At 46.8% G+C, this 10,486-nt stretch overlaps 1 pseudogene across 1 annotated transcript in view; it reads right to left on the minus strand.

Moving 5' to 3' along the window:
• Positions 1-10,486, minus strand: part of LOC311143864 (syntaxin-binding protein 5-like) — a 293,895-nt pseudogene that overhangs the window by 76,475 nt on the left and 206,934 nt on the right. Inside the window, exons 8-9 of the transcript in view lie at positions 4,010-4,123; positions 31-191 (exon numbers count right to left, since the gene is read on the minus strand). The product of the transcript in view is annotated as a syntaxin-binding protein 5-like (transcript). The remainder of the gene's footprint in view (positions 1-30; positions 192-4,009; positions 4,124-10,486) is intronic.

Genomic DNA, 10,486 nt, shown 5'->3' on the forward strand with positions numbered 1-10,486 from the left:
AAGAGAGAGAGGCCCCACCCCTCCACTCACCGTTGGAGTATGGGGTGTCACAGAGTACCAGGAACTCTACAATAGGGTGGTCCATCTCCAGCACCGTGGTGGCCTTGCCATGCATGATGGTCAGGGTGGGCCTCCGTCCCCCAGCCTTGTCGTACGACAGACCCCCAGAGAAGATGACATAGGGCTCACTGCTGTAAAAACAGAGAAGATGACACAGGGCTCACGGCTGTGGAAACAGAGAAGATGACATAGGGCTCACGGCTGTGGAAACAGAGAAGATGACATAGGGCTCACTGCTGTAAAAACAGAGAAGATGACATAGGGCTCACTGCTGTGGAAACAGAGAAGGTGCCATAGGGCTCACTGCTGTAAACACAGAGAAGATGACATAGGGCTCACTGCTGTGGAAACAGAGAAGGTGCCATAGGGCTCACTGCTGTGGAAACAAAGAAGATGCCATAGGGCTCACTGCTGTAAAAACAGAGAAGGTGACATAGGGCTCACTGCTGTGGAAACAGAGAAGATGACACAGGGCTCACGGCTGTGGAAACAGAGAAGATGCCATAGGGCTCACTGCTGTGGAAACAGAGAAGGTTCGCAAAGGGAAGGTGTATTATTGGGTATATTAATGAAAACTTTCTAAGTTTACCAGTAACTTACCAGAATGTTGGTATCTTTCAAGGATTTTATGTAATCTATCACAAAACATGTAGTGTCCATTTGTGTGGCCCGTCTGTGTGGCCTTACCACAATGTAAAATATATGAAAAAATGCTGTAAAACATTATCCTAAATATAAACCATCATTTTAGTGAATACAATTGGTGTTTAATATGAGGCTTTCAGCATAATATCCTTAAAAACATTTTACACACTTTTATTTATTTTTACTATGTCTACAAGTATTTGGTGTCAATGTTTTGGCATCATATTGATGGCTGTTGTGAAGACAAGTCAATAACTGGAAGAGTTGCAGATAATTGAAAGTAATACACTTAATCAGGCTATTTTCTCTTTAACTATATTGTGTATCTACTATATAGAAACTCATGATATAAGAACATACAGTGGGGAGAACAAGTATTTGATACACTGCCGATTTTGCAGGTTTTCCTACTTACAAAGCATGTAGAGGTCTGTACTTTTTATCATAGGTACACTTCAACTGTGAGAGATGGAATCTAAAACAAAAATCCAGAAAATCACATTGTATGATTTTTAAGTAATTAATTTGCATTTTATTGCATGACATAAGTATTTGATCACCTACCAACCAGTAAGAATTCCGGCTCTCACAGACCTGTTAGTTTTTCTTTAAGAAGCCCTCCTGTTCTCCACTCATTACCTGTATTAACTGCACCTTTTTGAACTCGTTACCTGTATAAAAGACAGCTGTCCACACACTCAATCAAACAGACTCCAACCTCTCCACAATGCCCAATACCAGAGAGCTGTGTAAGGACATCAGGGATAACATTTTTGACCTGCACAAGGCTGGGATGGGCTACAGGACAATAGGCAAGCAGCTTGGTGAGAAGGCAACAACTGTTGGCGCAATTATTAGAAAATGGAAGAAGTTCAAGATGACGGTCAATCACCCTCGGTCTGGGGCTCCATGCAAGATCTCACCTCGTGGGGCATCAATGATCATGAGGAAGGTGAGGGATCAGCTCAGAACTACACGGCAGGACCTGGTCAATGACCTGAAGAGAGCTGGGACCATAGTCTCAAAGAAAACCATTAGTAACATATTACGCCATCATGGATAAAAATCCTGCAGCGCACTTAAGGTCACCCTGCTCAAGCCAGCGCATGTCCAGGCCCGTCTGAAGTTTGCCAATGACCATCTGGTTGATCCAGAGGAGGAATGGGAGAAGGTCATGTGGTCTGATGAGACAAAAATAGAGCTTTTTGGACTAAACTCCACTCGCCGTGTTTGGAGGAAGAAGAAGGATGAGTACAACCCCAAGAACACCATCCCAACCGTGAAGCATGGAGGTGGAAACATCATTCTTTGGGGATGCTTTTCTGCAAAGGGGACAGGACGACTGCACCGTATTGAGGGGAGGATGGATGGGGCCATGTATCGCGAGATCTTGGCCAACAACCTCCTTACCTCAGTAAGAGCATTGAAGATGGGTCATGGCTGGGTCTTCCAGCATGACAACGACCCGAAACACACAGCCAGGGCAACTAAGGAGTGGCTCCGTAAGAAGCATCTCAAGGTCCTGGAGTGGCCTAGCCAGTCTCCAGACCTGAACCCAATAGAAAATCTTTGGAGGGAGCTGAAAGTCCGTATTGCCCAGCGACAGCCCAAAAACCTGAAGGATCTGGAGAAGGTCTGTATCGAGGAGTGGGCCAAAATCCCTACTGCAGTGTGTGCAAACCTGGCCAAGACCTACAGGAAACGTATGATCTCTGTAATTGCAAACAAAGGTTTCTGTACCATAAATTAAGTTCTGCTTTTCTGATGTATCAAATACTTATGTCATGCAATACAATGCAAATGAATGACTTAAAAATCATACAATGTGATTTTCTGGATTTTTGTTTTAGATTCCGTCTCTCACAGTTGAAGTGTACCTATGATAAAAAGTACAGACCTCTACATGCTTTGTAAGTAGGAAAACCTGCAAAATCGGCAGTGTATCAAATACTTGTTCTCCCCACTGTATATACATATACATATGAGTACATTTTTTAAAAGTTATTCCAGTATAAATTACCAAAGTTATGATTTATTGCCATGGATTTTCTGTAATTACCATAATTTACTGAAGATTCTGGCAACTTTAGTAAATTACTGGTAACATTTAAACTCTAATCATGGTAGAGTGTCACTATCAAATCTGGGACATGTTTAAAATAAATAATGATTTAAATTCATTACTTTACATTATTATTACCTATCATTTTGTTGGTGTAGCATAAGGTGAGTGACTGTTAGCCTGGTTTGGGCCAGCCCTGGGACAAACTGACTGGTCCAGTGCGCCTTCTGAGAATCAAACCATCAATACCCTGCAGACACACAGTCAGTGAAGACTTTTGCCCACGGTCTCATGCCTATCAGACACCACCTCCCACGGTCTCATGCTCATCAGACACCACCTCCCACGGTCTCATGCTCATCAGACACCACCTCCCATGGTCTCATGCTCATCAGACGCCACCTCCCATGGTCTCATGCTAATCAGACACCACCTCCCATGGTCTCATGCTCATCAGACACCACCTCCCATGGTCTCATGCTAATCAGACACCACCTCCCATGGTCTCATGCTCATCAGACACCACCTCCCATGGTCTCATGCTCGTCAGACACCACCTCCCATGGTCTCATGCTCATCAGACACCACCTCCCATGGTCTCATGCTCATCAGACACCACCTCCCATGGTCTCATGCCTATCAGACACCACCTCCCACAGTCTCATGCTCATCAGACACCCCCTCCCACGGTCTCATGCTCATCAGACACCACCTCCCATGGTCTCATGCTCATCAGACACCACCTCCCATGGTCTCATGCTAATCAGACACCACCTCCCACGTTCTCATGCTCGGGGGATGCCAGGGGATGGATGAATCAGACCAATCTGGAGCATGTTCATACTGATCAAAAGCTAGCGGATGGATGAATCAGACCTATCTGGAGAATATTCATACTGAGTTTCACTTCAGAAGAACAAGCTGTAATCAAAATAGTTTTGGCAAATACAAACATTGAAAACTTTACAAATGAATTTGCACTACACAAGGGCTGCTTATGGCATTACTTTGTTTGGTGTAATATCATAGAGACAATCTCTGTATTCGAGGGTGAATGGAATAGAGGGCAACAACATTTATCTAAACCCTTCCTGGGAAATGGGTTATGACTGATGTATTTCACTTTATAGGACACAAGGCAGCTTTGCCTGGCACCACAGTAGCAGACGGCTAGTGCAGTACAGCTGTGGTGTAGTGCCGGGGTGTGCTGCTTGGTTTACCTGTTAGAGGCTCATGGTTTACCTGTTTCTGGAGGTCTTGTATTCCACCTTGAGGATGGGCTTGCACGACTCTTTCCTCCCGTCCTTCAGAATCTTCCCTGGGGGGAGACGAGAAAAGGGGAAACGTGTATTGTCCCTTTAAATGTTTGTATACTTTGATAATAATGTATTACATTTTTTTTTCAAAGCTGGTCTCAGACAATCTTTCAGGTGAAGATTTATTTGAGCGGAGGCGTCGGGTGAGGTTCTGTCTCTCTCTGGCGGGAGGTAAGCTTGGCTTCTTATATGGTGTCGAGTAAAGGTTAAACCATGTATTTAGATTGTAAGTAGGTATTGTAGTTAGGTATTGTAGGTAGTTTATGTAGGTAGTTATCTTAGGTAATTGTAGGTCATTATTGTAGGTAAGTATTGTATCCGGCTGAGGCCGGTGAAGCACGAGGCTAGCTAACCAACTACCTGGACCAATAAAGCTAGCTAGCTAGTGGGTAGCTACTGGTAACTATTAGCAACTGTGGATAGTTGTTTCCAATGTTATTTCACGCTTAAGAGTACCTGTAATTATGCCAGCTAGCTGCCACCATTCAGCTGTTTTTCTAACCTCACTGTCTGAAGCGTTTAACGTTAGGTAGTTAGTAGCTACTGTGCTCGAAATGTAGCTAGCTTGTTGCTACCTGGATAGCTAACTAAACAATAGCTGGAACGACCTAGCTTTAATATTTGGAGACGCTTTCTCTCCGTTGGGACAGACGCGAACTGGCTGAATCGATTCAGTGGCTAGCTTTGCACTTAACTGGCTAACAGTAGCTACTAAGGGTAAGTTATAACCTACATTTGTGTTTTGTTTTTACATACATAACCAGAGTCGTTCAAGGGAATTCGGGACATGGGTGACTAGTTAACGTTAGCTTGGCTCTCTCTGTGTGTTCGTGCCGTGGGAGGAGGGGTTGGTTCGTTGGCAGAGAGCAATGGCTAGCTAGTATGCTAACTATTCTAGATAACTAACTGGCTGAATAAGTTGACGACGGAATCACTCAAACTGTCAAAACTAACCCAAAACTTTACACAACGTTAGATACGGACACGAATGATCTGCTTGGCGTGTTAACTCACTGGTGGTTTGTTGTAACCGAGTATTGGTGCTAAACTGTGGTATTGGAGGCTGGCATGCTAGTTGGCTATGGCGTCATAGGATTCGGTGCCCTGGACGGTTTTCACGGAAGAATACTGTACCAAGTTAGCTTGCTGAATAAACTAAGTTAGAGTCTATTCCTAGAAACATTGAACTGCTGTAGTTTACAACAATTATAATTTCTAAAGTGGAAGTTGGGAGAGTTATATTTGCGTGTTTCAGTGAAACGTAAGTGAGGGAGGCCCCACTCTCTCGCTTTTCCAGATGTTTAGGTCATTTCATTCCTATCTTCTTTGCATTATTGTAGCCGTTTTCTGTAACCTGTCAACTATGTGTCTGTCTATCCCTGTTCTCTCCTCTCTGCACAGACCATACTCTTCACACCACGTGGCTTTTGCCACTCTAATCTGGTGGTCCCTGCGCGCAACACCCACGTGGAGTTCCAGGTCTCTGGGAGCCTCTGGAACTGCCGTTCTGCGGCCAACAAGGCAGAGTTCATCTCAGCCTATGCTACCCTCCAGTCCCTCGACTTCTTGGCGCTGATGGAAACATGGATTACCACAGATTACCACTGCGACTCCTACTGCTCTTTCCTCGTCTGACCATGTGTTCTCGCATACCCCGAGAGCACCTGATCAGCGCGGCGGTGGCACAGGAATCCTCATCTCTCCCAAGTGGACATTCTCTCTTTTTCCCCTGACCCATCTGTCAATCTCCTCATTTGAATTCCATGCTGACACAGTCACTAGCCCATTCAAGCTTAACATCCTTGTCATTTATCGCCCTCCAGGTTGCCTTGGAGAGTTCATCAATGAGCTTGACGCCTTGATAAGTTCCTTTCCTGAGGATGGCTCACCCCTCACAGTTCTGGGTGACTTTAACATCCCTATGTCTGCCTTTGACTCATTTCTCTCTGCCTCCTTCTTTCCACTCCTTTCCACTTTTGACCTCACCCTCTCACCATCTCCCCCTACTCACAAGGCAGGCAATACGCTTGACCTCATCTTTACTAGATGCTGTTGTTCTACAAATCTCACTGCAACTCCCCTCCAAGTCTCCGACCACTCCTTTGTATCCTTTTCTCTCTCGCTCTCCTCCAACACTACTCACTCTGCTCCTACTCAGATGGTAATGTGCCGTCGCAACCTTCGCTCTCTCTCTCCCGCTACGCTCTCCTCTTCCATCCTATCATCTCTTCCCTCTGCTAAGTCCTTCTCCCTCTGATCTCCTGATTCTGCCTCCTCAACCCTCCTCTCCTCACTTTCTGCATCTTTTGACTCTCTATGTCCCCTATCCTCCCAGCCGGCTCGGTCCTCCCCTCCTGCTCCGTGGCTTGACGACTCATTGCGAGCTCACAGAAGAGGGCTCCGGGCAGCCGAGGGGAAATGGAGGAAAACTAGACTCCCTGCGTCATCCTTTCACTCCCTCCTCTCTACATTCTCTTCCTCTGTTTCCGCTGCCAAAGCCACTTTCTACCACTCTGAATTTCAAGCCTCTGCCTCTAACCCTAGGAAGGTCTTTGCCACCTTCCTCTCCCTGCTGAATCCTCCTCCTCCTCCCCCTCCCCCTCCCTCCTCCCTCTCTGTGGATGACTTTGTCAACCATTTCGAAAAGAAGGTTGACGACATCCGATCCTCATTTATTAAGTCAAATGACACTGCTGGTCCTGCTCACACTGCCCTACCCTCTGCTTTGACTTCTTTCTCCCCTCTCTCTCCAGATGAAATCTTGCAACTTGTGACGGCCGGCCGCCCAACAACCTGCCCGCTTGACCCTATCCCCTCCTCTCTTCTCCAGACCATTTCCGGAGACCTTCTCCCTTACCTCACCTCGCTCATCAACTCATCCTTGACCGCTGGCCATGTCCCTTCCGTCTTCAAGAGAGCGAGAGTTGCAACACTCCTCAAAAAACCTATACTCGATCCCTCCGATGTCAACAACTACAGACCAGTATCCCTTCTTTCTTTTCTCTCCAAAACTCATGAGCGTGCCGTCTCTAGCCAACTCGCCTGCTATCTCTCAGAATGACCTTCTTGACCCAAACCATTCAGGTTTCAAGACTGGTCGTTCAACTGAGACTGCTTTTCTCTGTGTCACGGAGGCTCTCCGCACTGCTAAAGCTAACTCTCTCTCCTCTGCTCTTATCCTTCTAGACCTATCCGCTGCCTTTGATACTGTGAACCATCAGATCCTCCTCTCCACCCTCTCCGTGTTGGGCATCTTCGGCGCTGCTCACTCTTGGATTGCGTCCTACCTAACAGGTCGCTCCTACCAGGTGGCATGGAGAGAATCTGTCTCCGCACCACATGCTCTCACCACTGGTGTCCCCCAGGGCTCAGTTCTAGGCCCTCACCTATTCTCTCTATACACCAAGTCACTTGGCTCTGTCATATCCTCACATGGTCTCTCCTATCATTGCTACGCATACGACACACAATTAATTTTCTCCTTTCCCCCTTCTGATAACCAAGTGGCGTATCGCATCTCTGCATGTCTGGCAGACATATCAGTGTGGATGTCGGATCCCCACCTCAAGCTGAATTTCGGCAAGACGGACCAGCTCTTCCTTCCGGGGAAGAACTGCCCGCTCCATGATCTCGCCATCACGGTTGACAACTCCATTGTGTCCTCCTCCAAGAGTGCAAAGAACCTTGGCGTGAACCTGGACAACACCCTGTCGTTCTCCGCTAACATCAAAGTGGTGACCCAATCCTGCAGGTTCATGCTCTACAACATTTGCAGAGTATGACCCTACCTTACACAGAAAGTCGCACAGGTCCTAATCCAGGCACTTGTTATCTCCCGTCTGTATTACTGCAACTCACTGTTGGCTGGGCTCCCTGGCTGTGCCATTAAACCCCTACAACTTATCCAGAACGCTGCAGCCCGTCTGGTGTTCAACCTTCCCAAGTTATCTCATGTCACCCCGCTCCTCCGCACACTCCACTGGCTTCCAGTTGAGGCTCGCATCTACTACAAGACCATGGTGCTTGCTTACGGAGCTGTGAGGGGAACGGCACCTGCTAGCTCCTCTACCTCTATGGAAGCACAGTTCCCGCTCAGCCCAGTCAAAGCTATTCGCTGCTCTGGCACCCCAATGGTGGAATAAGCTCCCCCATGACGCCAGGACAGCGGAGTCACTGACCACCTTCCGGAGACACTTGAAACCCTATCTCTTTAAGGAATACCTGGGATATTATAAAGTAATCCTTCTACCCACCCCCCCATAAAAAAAAGAAAAAAAAAAGAAGAAAAGTGGTTGTCCCACTGGCTATCATAAGTTGAATGCACCAATTTGTAAGTCGCTCTGGAAAACAGCGTCTGCTAAATGATGTAAATGTAATTGTATATCACCAACTCTCAGAGTTTTTCAAATCACTGTTATCAATTGTAATTTTAAACTGATCAAACTGTAATGCAATGTTGTAACGTAGTACAATAACCTGAGTTTGCATATTCTGTTCAACAACACATGTTGGCTCTTTCCCCATCAAAGCATATGTTTCTCTCTAATTCCTACAGTATGCTCTCGTTCGAATAACTGTGATTAACAAGCTGGGGAGCGTAGTGCAGTAGAATAGAGGCGGGTAACTCATTCCGTTCACCAGTTCCGGAGGTCTACCGGCCTTCTAGACGTCACTGACCTGGTTCATTACCACCAACCCCGGACTGTCTTGTCTCCTTACTCACACCTGGTTCACATTCCCCCTGATTAGTATGTGTATATAAGTGCCCTCTGTTCCCCATTGTCCTTGTCCATTATTGTCCCATGTCCGTTGGTCTCGTGAGTACCGTGTATTGTGCTCTTGTTATTACGGGCCTCGTCCCGTGTATTGTGTAGAGGTTACACCTCGCTCTTTTGTATATATATTTACATTTTAGTCATTAAGCAGACGCTCTTATCCAGAGCTAATTACAGCTAGTGAATACATTTTTTTATTTTTTCATATACTGGCCCCCCGTGGGAATCGAACCCACAACCCTGGCGTTGCAAACGCCATGCTCTATCAACTGAGCTACATCCCTGCCGGCCATTCCCTCCCCTACCCTGGACGACGCTGGGCCAATTGTGCGCCGCCCATGAGTCTCCTGGTCGCGGCCGGCTGCGACAGAGCCTGGATTCGAACCAGGATCTCTAGTGGCACAGTTAGCACTGCGATGCAGTGCCTTAGACCACTGCGCCACTCAGGAGTACGTGATATATATACGTGATTGTGTTGGGTGAAGTAATAAAATCCCTAATACGTATTCCTGCGCCTGTCTTCTAATCATTATACAACGTGTCAGTAACATAGATGTTAGTCATTTACAATGTTTATCTCTTCTGAAGTCTACTGTATGTAAGGCAGCATACCCTGCCCCTGTTTCAGGTAAATTACTCAGTAAAAGGCACATGACAGCCCGCTTGGAGTTTGCCAAAAGGCACCTAAATACTCTCAGACCATGAGAAACAAGATTCTCTGGTCTGATGAAACCAAGATTGAACTCTTTGGCCTGAATGCCAAGCGTCACGTCTGGAGGAAACCTGGCACCATCCCTACGGTGAAGCATGGTGGTGGCAGCATTTTACATTTTAGTCATTTAGCAGACGCTCTTATCCAGAGCGACTTACAGTTAGTGAATACATTTTTTTTTTTATACTGGCCCCCGTGGGAATCGAACCCGCAACCCTGGCATTGCAAACGCCATGCTCTATCAACTGAGCTACATCCCTGCCGGCCATTCCCTCCCCTACCCTGGACAACGCTGGGCCAATTGTGCGCCGCCCATGAGTCTCCCGGTCGGCTGCGACAGAGCCTGGATTCGAACCAGGATCTCTAGTGGCACAGTTAGCACTGCGATGCAGTGCCTTAGACCACTGCGCCACTCAGGAGCATCATGCTGTGGGGATGTTTTTTCAGCGTCAGGGACTGGGAGACTAGTCAGGATTTAAGGAAAGATTAACGGAACAAAGTACAGAGAGATCCTTGATGAAAACCTGCCCCAGAGCGCTCCGGACCTCAGACTGGGGTGAAGGTTCACCTTCCAACAGGACAATGACCCTAAGCACACATCCAAGACAACGCATGAGTGGCTTCGGGACAAGACTCTGAATGTCCTTGAGGGGCCCTGCGATTGCACACTGTGGTATTTCACCCAATAGATAAGGGAGTTAATCAAAATTGGATTTGTTTTAGAATTCTTTGTGGGTATGTGTAATCTGAGTTAAATATGTTTTTCTAATATGGGCATGTATTTAGCAGGAGGTTAGGAAGTGCAGCTCAGTTTCCACCTCATTTTGTGGGCAGTGTGCACATAGCCTGTCATCTCTTGAGAGCCAGGTCTGCCTACGGTGGCCTTTCTCAATAGCAAGGCTATGCTCACTGCGTC

Source organism: Coregonus lavaretus (genome assembly GCF_964263955.1).
Source record: "Coregonus lavaretus genome assembly, chromosome: 16".
Classification (NCBI taxonomy): Eukaryota; Metazoa; Chordata; class Actinopteri; order Salmoniformes; family Salmonidae; genus Coregonus; species Coregonus lavaretus.